The following is a 10,628-nucleotide window of genomic DNA, read 5'->3' on the forward strand; positions in this document are numbered from 1 at the left end:
CATCGTTAGGGAGTCAGCCATAATCCGTTGCATACTTTGCAAGGAGAAGTTACGGAAAAAATAAAACCTCGAGAAACAAAACCCAAAACTATCAATCTACAGGGCAAGAAAATTTTGAATTTCAAAACTCATTCGTAGCATCAAAACGGCTAACGTCTGTCGTCCTCCTTTCCACAGCTCTTAAGAGACAATATTTAAACTCATATCATTCCATATGGTTCTCGAAACCCAGAAAACGAAACTTGCAAGTGGCAACAATTAATTAATGAAAGGTTGGAAGAAAAAAACTATATCGAACTCACATTGAGAAAATAAAGTCATCTTGATAACATTACCAAGTGTTTCCCTAACCCTCTGGCAGGCATTTCAGTCGCAAAGCCATTCTCTGAACAGAGGAGACTAGAAGAAGAAAACCCAATAAAAACTATCAAAACCAGAGGACCCCAATCAATACTGCAAGAAACAGACACGGTCTTGGAATTACTACGCTGCCCGTAGGCTTACAAGTGCCTCCGGTCCTTTTTTTTCTCTGTCTCCCCCCTGCTGCCTCTTCCTCCCAGCAAATCCCAAAAAGAAGTTATACATATGTCATATCTAACTACTTCTTTCCACACATGAAGGAATTAGTTATATAGTTATAATTCAATCTTATCTTCATCTAAACAAACTAGACCACTTGGCTTGATCTCCACGCAGGGATGATCACTTGCCATTTATTCCTAATTAGACCACTCTTAACTACTTACCCTTATTGAAATTAATACAAATTTAACAACTAAGTCTTCCTCCAATCTTGCATTAGCCACAACATGTGACCACCCCATCACATTGCTGGCCAGGTCTAGATGCTCCTGCATCAGACTCTCACACTTGAAAACATTCATTATCTCCTGATCATGTGCTTTCAAAAAGGAAAGAAAAAAAATTCCTCCTGGATCCCAGACTTTGTTCTGGAGTTGTCCATATGCTCTGCTCCTCCGTTTAGGCTGCATGTCAGTTGCTTCCTACTTCATCTTCCTTCTCTGGTCACAATAGTTTGGAGCTGAGAAAACCGTAATAAGTTTGCCATCATGTTCAATTTCATAACCTTCCTCTTTAACTTCATGAGACCTGACCACCAGCTCAAGATTGTTTTGTTGGAAAAACCTTTTGGTCACATCTTCTCCAAAAGACAAACCAACATCTCGTTTGTTGGGTCCACGCCCTTTACGGGGCTGTGGATCACTCCAAAGTATTTCACACATCAGACCCTCTTCAGGTGGCTCTCGGAATCGAACAATTTCTTTGATATCATCCAGTTTTATACCATCAACACTAAAAAGACTACCATGAACAACAAAAATCTTGTCATTGAGGACATGAGCCAAAGGCAAGCAGCAAAACACTTCAGCGAAAAGCTCAACCATGCTTTCACTGTACTTGGACTTGACTTCGCCCTCAAAACTATAAATCTTGTTCATACTCCTGCTTTCATGATTTCCTCTTGCAAGATAGAGTTCAGTTGGACACATACACTTGAATGCGAATAGCACAAGTATGACTTCAACTGAAAATGATCCTCGATCAACAAAATCACCATTAAAAAGATAAGGATTGTCCTCCGAAGGAAGCCCACTAATCTCAAAGATGTTCAAAAGGTCATAATACTGACCATGGATGTCACCACAAACAGTGAATTGCTTTCCATTCAGAATATTGATGTCAACCAGCGATGGCATCGCCTCCAGCAAATCCTTTACTTGCAATAATATTTGAAATGCATACCTTCTATGTATATTTTTCTGATTCTTGAAGTCATCCATCATTTTCTTTATAAATTCCAATGTTACATTTTCTCCTTCTATTCTATGCTGGTGCTCTACCTTTATTGAATGAAAATCAATGGAATCAACAACAGAATGATTCTCAAGATCATTCACTGAGATGGCCTCAATAAATCTAACTTTTTTTTACTGTTGTTTCAGTCTCTTCAAGCTTTTTGGTGGCATCAGGATCATTTGGACAAATTCTCTTAACCTGCTGAAAATATTTTAGTACTTGACTGATCACCTTTTCTGATGCTGCCAGCCTTTGCCTTCTGGTCTGCTTCAACATCAGTTCCCTTATGTTCTCAATCTTTGTTTCCAGTAGATCTTCTTGCTGGTCTTCTTCATTAATTCTTCCTTCCTGCTTTAGCTGGTTGCTGTTGTCCAGCTGCATCTTCCTCTGTTTCACACATTCAGACTGTGTGTCTCCTTTCAACAGTATTTCAACTTGTTGTTCTGGACTTTCTTCTTTCATCAACACTTCAGTGTGTTGATTTAACTCCTTCAAAGAGTTTTCAAGCTTTTTCTCTGCATCATCTATTCTAATAATGCTTCCTTGCCCTGGTTCACAGTTGTGAACTTCTTCCTCTGCCTCTGCTTCCTTTACTGCTTGCAGTCTTTTCATACTCGAATGCAGCCCTTCCACGTTGAAGCTCCTGCCTCAAGCTCTCTACTTCTGTATGCATAGCAGGAATCTGTTGAACTTCTGCGTGGGCTCGCTGCAATTCTTGATTTAGCTGTTGCACTTGTTCATTTAAATCTTGTCTAGCTGATTGAAGACTCTGCGCATCAGAACGAGCTTGTTGCAACTCTGCCTTGATAGATTCACTAGCCCGGAGATCTGCCTCCATATTTGCAATTTTGTCCAAAAAACTTCTAATTTGTTGATCCTTATCATTCCGCATAGCTGCAATATGCGAATGCAATCGCTCCAGTTCACGTTGAGACATAACAAGATCTTGTCTCAAAGCTCCATGTGTTGCAGCTAACCTTTGATTTCCCATTGCAGGCCTTTGCATCTCCATACTTTGTGTTGTAAGCTTATGTTCCAACACTTCTGGCGGTGGTAACATATCTAAGGGATGATGACCTGCAGGAGGTCCCATGGCTGGACCATATATCTCAGGCCCCATGCCTGGGCGTTGAAGGTGTCTAGCAAAAGGGGGTGGCATGCAACCTCTACCAGCCATCTCTTTGTCTCTACAAATTCCTCTCCCAGTCGATTGTGACAAGGACTGAGGAAGAAATGTGGAAGATATCTTGCAGTCTTCATCAGGTACTGGTGCTTTTAGCCATTTCTCCAGTAACTCTAGCTCCTTCTCCCATACATTAGCTTCTTGATGAGAGCTTCTTTCTTCTTCTCCTTGATCTTGTTGTTGACTTCTTGTCATTGTCAGCTCTTCTTCCTTTTTTCTACCTTTTGCTAGGTGAATTTCTGCTTCATGTCTTCTTCCTTGAGGTATCTTTTTCAGGTTGATCAACTCAACATCTCCCATGGTTGACTCAATCATGCCTATCATCATGACAACATGATGATCTTTTACTATGTTTTTAGAAATCATAGTCTCTTCTTCATGAACTTCTTTGGCAATCTTCATTGGTTGTCCTTTTTCACCTTTGTATGTTGATTTCACTAATCTTTTTGAGCTCTTGTCTTCTATGCATTTTTCTCTTCCAGGACTGTCAACTACACTCCATGTGGGTGATATTGAATCGCTTGAAAACAATGTTGAGGAGCCATTGGGTGGAGAGGAACAATAGCTAGGACCACATGCTTCCTGCCAAGAAATGTTTCTACCAACTATGGGAAACCCTGTTATTGATACATTAGCCAGCTCAGTGGAATCAGAATGTCCTGATGTGACGGGGTGATTGTTGTTTCACAAAGTTAAATTTTCCAAATTTCAAGTTTCTTTTAAGGCTGTAAGATTACCTCTATCACCGTGAAGACAAGATATCGGCAACTTAACCCTTCCTTCAATTGATTTTATGTCCCCACCTGCCAACTTCTCAAGGGAACCAGCTTGATGTACATCCCAAACCACAGGAGCAGAACAGGGTTGATCACTACATTTGATGGCATTTCCGCCAGGTTTCCGTTGACCAACAAATGAAATATTAAACGATGATTTGTCTTCCCTTGCCTGTCGAACTGATACTTCCACGTCATTTAAACCCTCTTTGACCTCTTCTGTCTCTCTCAGGCTGCTCTTGGAAAGTTGCACATCCTATACAGAATATTTTTAGATGTTACATCTTGAATTAATGAATTCTTTTCTACTAATAAAACACTCTTCCTAATGCTTATATGGCCTTCTTGCATACCTGAACTTCCTTCGAGGGGTAACATTGTAGCCAAGATTTCTAACAACGGTGTATGCAATGTTGGAAGCTTATGTGGAACATCAATTACTTCATTTGAATCTTTCCCATAAGGTTGTGTTTCCGTGGTTCCATCAGTTTTACCTTCTGTCACCAGTTCAACCTGTTTCTCTGAATTTCCTTCTAGTCTTCTTGTCAACATTTCAGTATATCTCCTTGAGCTTCCTTCTAGTCTTCCTGTCAACATTTTGGTATATCTCCTTGAGCTTTCCTCAAGGTTTCCTGTTAACATTTCAATGTGCTGATGCAAGTTCTCTTCTGAACTTTTGAGACCCTCACACAATCTCACCTCTTCCTCATCATCATCCAGAGATATTCCTTCCTCTGGCTTGCAGATAACTTCATCTGCTTCTCCTGCTTCTTCAAGCATTTTCCTCTGAACAATTTTGCCTGTGGCATCTTCAATTCTTATCCTTGACTCAAAGAATTTGAGTTCCTTTGTCCATAAGGCAATCTCCTTTTGCTTCCACCTCATCTGTAATGAGTGCCAAATCACCTTCTTTCCTTTTAGTGGAAAGGTCCATCCTCTTTTCTGGTCTTCTAGGTCTTGTAGCAGCTCTGTCAATATCTCCAATCTTGCTTTCATGTCAGCAAGTTGCTTGTCAAGCTCCTCTTGACTCATCCTCTTCATGCCTTTTGTCTTGGCATCCTTCCCTCTATAGTGGCTTTCTTGAGAACCTCTGCAATGACCTTCCATCATCTTTGTCTTCATCTTCTCTTCATGAGCTCCTCACTCCACTGCAACAAGTCCTCCTCACTGCAATCTTACCTCACTAAGCTCTCCATGCTCAGTCTTTTGGTAAGCATGGTCCTCTATCTGGAACCTTCTCTTGAGCAACATCTTTACTCCTCCTAGGCTTCTGCAAGCTCTCACTCTCCCTTGAGAACACTTCAGTTGTCCTCTCTGTCCAATCTCTTGTTGGATTCTTCAGGTTCACTGACACTTCAGAGTGCTTTCTTTGCTCTACTTTTCCCTTTGCCTGCTACTGAAAACCTTCAATCATAGTTTATCAACTCAGTTAAAACAAATATCATCATATATATTTTTTTATGATTCCTGCAGGATCATGTCCACATGCATTTTGCATGGGCTGTCTCAAATTATTTGCTTTCTGCAAATTCTTTCTTTGAGAGTAAAACTCTTCTCCTCTCTGTTCTATTATGTGTTTAGATTTAAAATCTCCCTTGAGAATGAAATTCTCAGCTCTCTCTGCTATCTTTCATCCCTGTTATCTTTGATCTCTATTGTCCTTGGCCATTTGCCCTCTGCAATTTTTCCTTGGGAGTATTAATCACATCCCATCTTTGTTATCTTACCTCCTTGCTACTGTCAGCTTCTGTCTTTTTCCAAGACCTGCTTCTCCCTGTGCAACCTTTGAACCCTTGCACACAAAACACGCTTGTTTTGTCTTTTTGTCCTGCCAGTCTTTTTTATTACTAGCTCTGTCACCTTGGCTGGTCACACTCTTCTTTCTCAGCACGCAAAAACTCCTTTCCGCAGGAAATATTTTCCTGCTCTGATACCAAAAATGGTGCAACCTTAAGGCTACACGACACTCATACAAATTTCCACCTTAAACTCCATCATGAGAGGCAGGATAGCCTGCATAACCAGTGCATGTTCCAACCACATTCCTTTGTAAACAATTGGATTACCGACAAGCACAACTTCAAAATCTTTTGAATTAAAACTAGGGTATGTCCTAGAATTCTTTAAAATATTTATACCAATTTGTCTGGTAATTCAGTGGAATAATGCTTATTCCATAAAACACAAATTCGATTTCAGTCTCAGTGAGAAAATAAGAAACACAGAAAAAGATATAAAAAAAAAACTTGCCAACTATGCGTTCCTCCTCCAAAATTCTTCCCTCATCCTTCTATGGTTCTGAGCCCTTTTCTCAGGATTAAGAATCTATCTTTTTTATAAGGTCCCTGTGCACGTTTTCTCCCTCTGAGATGTGTTTCCTAAATCAAAATGGTCATGTTTGAATTATTCTCGTGCGTTTTCAATGTTGTGCATCATTAGGGAGTCAACCATAATCCGTTGCATACTTTGCAAGGAGAAGTTACGGAAAACATAAAACCTTGAGAAACAAAACCTAAAACTATCAATCTATAGGGCAAGAAAAGTTTGAATTTCAAAACTCATTCCTAGCATCGAAACGGCTAACGTCTTCCGTCCTCCTTTCCACAGCTCTTAAGAGACAATCTTTAAACTCATATCAATCCATATGGTTCTCGAAACCTAGAAAACGAAACTTGCAAGTGGCAACAATTAATTAATGAAAGGCTGGAAGAAAAAAACTATATCGAACTCACATTGAGAAAATAAAGTCATCTTGATAACATTACCAGGTGTTTCCCTAACCCTCTAGCAGGCATTTCAGTCACAAAGCCATTCTTTGAATAGAGGAGACTAGAAGAAAAAAACCCAATAAAAACTATCAAAACCAGAGGACCCCAATAAATACTGCAAGAAACAGACACGGTCTTGGAATTTCTATGCTGCCCGTAGGCTTACAAGTGCCTCCGATCCTTTTTTTTCTCTGTCTCCCCCCCTGCTGCCTCTTCCTCCCAACAAGTCCCAAAAATAAGTTATACATATGTCATATCTAACTACTTCTTTCCACACATGAAGGAATTAGTTATACAGTTATAATTCAATCTTATCTTCATCTAAACAAACTAGACCACTTGGCTTGATCTCCACGTAGGGATGATCACTTGCCATTTATTCCTAATTAGACCACTCTTAACTACTTACCCTTATTGAAATTAATACAAATTTAACAACTAAGTCTTCCTCCAATCTTGCATTAGCCACAACATGTGACCACCCTGTAACATTGCTGGCCAAGTCTAGATGCTCCTGCATCATTAATATTTTTTACATGTTTATAATCTAGTGATCCTCCCAATGACGGGGCAGTAGAGAAGACAACATATATGGAACCTTCACCCTTTCCTTACATTAGTGATGAACATGTTGAATGAAAGTGAAGGAGATAATGATACCGACTATTTCTTGGTATAGGGCACATGCATGCCACAAGAGATAGTGAAATAGACTATTGTTTGGAAGAGGGTGCATGCATGCTAAGGGCACGCATGTCACACCTTCAATTAATTCCAATTTAGATGTTGTTTTAAATTTAGCAATTTCAGTTTTTGATAGATGTTTTCTATTATTAGAGCTTTTATTTTGTTATTTTTAGCATGCATGATCTATTCTTACTAATAGGGTGTAGATCCTTAGTAAATTAGAATACTTATGCATGAGAAATTCCCATCTTAGGTAGAGGACATAGATCTCAAGGAAGGGATGCATGTTTGCATGCTCTAGTTCATCTTTTGATGGAGACACACTTACTTGGCACTCTTACCATGCAACTATGGTGCACTAGGTGATCAGGTTAGGGTTATGATTTGACAAAGTCCAACCAAATAGGATTTTGCATGTGCAGATATTCATTGTACTTTCTCTCATCTTCCTATTTTATAAGCAAGATGAAAGGTGTGCCATTGTGTTGGTTATCAAGGTTTTGTTTTGAACTGTTGTAGTGTATCCTTTTTAGTATTCAATAGAAGATAAATGCAATTGAGAGTTCAAATCTATGTATTTTCCATTCAAACTTTCCACATTATGTATTTGTAAGTCAACCAACTTATATCTCTCTCTTTTTTATTTAAACTTTCAAGTTTTTAGCTACCTAGTATTTAGGTTATTCTTTCTATGTGTAGAATCTTCTTATCATTGTTAATGAAAATAAAGGGATATAAATATAAAGGGGTATAAAAAAAGGTTAATGAAAAAATGGATACCTACAATATCTAGTGAAATGAGGGGCTTTTTAAATTGGAAAGGTGTATTGGGTTCGTATTGGTAGGGTGTTAAATAAAGTGATTTTTAGAGGTATTTTCCAATATGCTTTCAATTCAAGTGTATTGTTTAGTATGCCACGAATGCACGTGTTATGTTAGAGGTTCATTGAGTAAAGGCCCCGTGGAGAGTCTAACCCTACTGAGGGTCTTAAATGATCTTCCTGAACATCAACCCTATGGGGTTGGCCATTCCCTCAAAGAAATTCTCCATTAAGAGGCTTATAGAAACATTAAAACCTTTTATTATCCTCATGTAGGAAATAATCATAGATGGAGAAAAGGTTGTTTAGGAACTCTAACAATTTATGGTTGGGTGGGTATTCAGTTACGTTTATGCTATTATAAGATGGAATAGGCGTTATTTTATCTTATCTAATCATGGGCACAACATTAAAGAAAGTTAGAATGTGCATCATTGTATTTAGGATTTCATCACTAAAAGCACATGGATGCATGCACCAACTATGGATTTGTTAACATCATTCTTAAATTCCAGTTGTAGGAGATTGTTTTCCTTTCCAATTAAAAAAGGACGCATGTAGTTTCATGTGTTAGTTCTAGCTTATTTAGTAGTTTTCTAATTGTAACTTAAAGTCTACGTCTAATTAAGCACATGCATGAAGATAAGGGTGTAAATCTCTAGAAGGATGCATGTTTATATATTTCAAATCATATCCAGTTGAGGTATTGTTGTGCATGTGTATGTCTTAACTATACATATTCTTCTCTATAGTATATAAAGGATAAAGCAGGGGTATAGGTTTATTCATTCATTTCAACAACAAGTAATGAATTAGCTTGTTGTATTTTTCCTATTGTAGAATTTAGTTCGAATTAATGAGAATGCAATAAAATATTTTGACAATCCATCTATTGTGTTTATGGTTTGATTTTTACAATGACTAAGCAAGTATGATGTATTCTTCTTCTTGCTTAACTGATGTGATTTAGGGTAGACCCATGAATTTTATCTATATATTTTCTATCATACATGTTACCATATTTTAACACTATTAGAACAACAATTTTGAGTGGTTTTTAAGATTCCACTGTCTAGTAGGTTAAGTGGGTGTAATGTTTGTTTACCTAGGTTTAAAAAGGTCTAATAATGATCACCTCTATTTTCATATTTGGATATTTTTCCTATAGAAAACCCTTTCTTTATCTTCTCATTCATCCAACTCATATTTTTCTTTGGTCATACAAATTAAGAAAAAATATATCTCTAAAAATTGTGATTGAATATTTTAGTGTAAATATAATGTTACTGCATTTTGAAAAGAAGATGTCTATTAAAATAGGCTTGGAATCAAATTCTACTACTTTGGAACTTGCCTTATTACTCCCTGCCTCGCCAGGGACTATAGCATTCGCCTCGCGGTAAAAGTGCATTGACTTTGAATTATTTTGTTGTGTTTTTGCAATTTTAACCAAAGTTTCAAGAAATTGCTTAGTATTTATATTTTCTCGTAAATCCAAAACTAATTTTCTAATTTTCTAGAAATATTGTTTCTAATTTTCAATTAGCTGAGCGAGATCTAATGGGATATAATTCCCCTGGTGGAGGGCATTTTTTTTGGTATTTTTCAGTTCCTGACAATTCATTAAAAAAAAAAAAAAAACTAATTTTGTGAGTGGTTATTTCGTCAATGAGTGTTATGAAAGTGACACTATTATGCTACTGATCTTCCCAATGATAACAAAATTGACACGGTTGCAAGTCCTTTACATAGGCGTTTAAGTCCAAAATTGTCTTATTTTTTACAACCCTTTTTTCTTTCCTTTTCATCCTTTTCATGATAGTTTGCTACATTTTTGAGTTGAAAGGCAGTCTCAATTATGCTCAAACATCATAAAATGTATCAATCATTCATGGTTTATAATTTATTATTTGTTTATGGAATTTAATCAAAACATTCCTATAGTTACCGAATTGCACCCATTCTGCAGCTAACCAAAGATTATGCAGCCACATCCACGGTTAGAAAGATTTCGACGCATTAGAGAAAGAATAAAAGTCACAGGTAGATGGAAAAGGATCAACACATGGACAACCACTTATCATAGTGATCTGGGAAGTCACCAAATTCGAGATATCTGATAGTCAAACCAAAATTCAACTCTTGTTATAACACTCCAATGATGTGCAGGATTTGAAGGTGGTTCGTGGCATTATTAAGTGAGCATGGAATTGGATGAGAAGAATTTGGAGTTGATGTGTCAAATAAAAATATTCTCATGATTTTCTCTTTCAGTAGCAAATCATGAGAAGAAATACTCCAATTTGGATTCCATTTCTTAGTTGTCAAAGTAGAAGCTTCGCTCTTGTCTTATGACTCTTAAGACAATTTTTAATAGAGGATTATAAAAGGTTATGAGGTGAAGTAATAGACACTCTTACTCTTGTTAAATTTATAATCATTTGTTATTGAAAACTTCAACATTTAATACAAACACTTTGTTCCTTTGGTGATCAATGTGTGGCTAAATAGTTTGATATTCAATTTCGTGCTTGCACTCAACAGGAGGCCCCCCTGGAGAGTTGTAAGATTAGTT

At 37.4% G+C, this 10,628-nt stretch overlaps 2 pseudogenes; both read right to left on the reverse strand.

The window, feature by feature from the left end:
• Positions 1-1,004: 1,004 nt before the first annotated feature.
• LOC149238961 (serine/threonine-protein phosphatase 5 pseudogene) lies at positions 1,005-2,280 on the reverse strand (annotated as a pseudogene).
• Positions 2,281-2,371: 91 nt separating this feature from the next.
• LOC149238962 (protein FLX-like 2 pseudogene) lies at positions 2,372-2,995 on the reverse strand (annotated as a pseudogene).
• Positions 2,996-10,628: the final 7,633 nt, after the last annotated feature.

This window comes from Pinus tabuliformis, chromosome 8 (genome assembly GCF_031772625.1).
Source record: "Pinus tabuliformis cultivar Carrire ecotype Pingquan chromosome 8, CPIR1, whole genome shotgun sequence".
NCBI classification, from domain to species: domain Eukaryota; kingdom Viridiplantae; phylum Streptophyta; class Pinopsida; order Pinales; family Pinaceae; genus Pinus; species Pinus tabuliformis.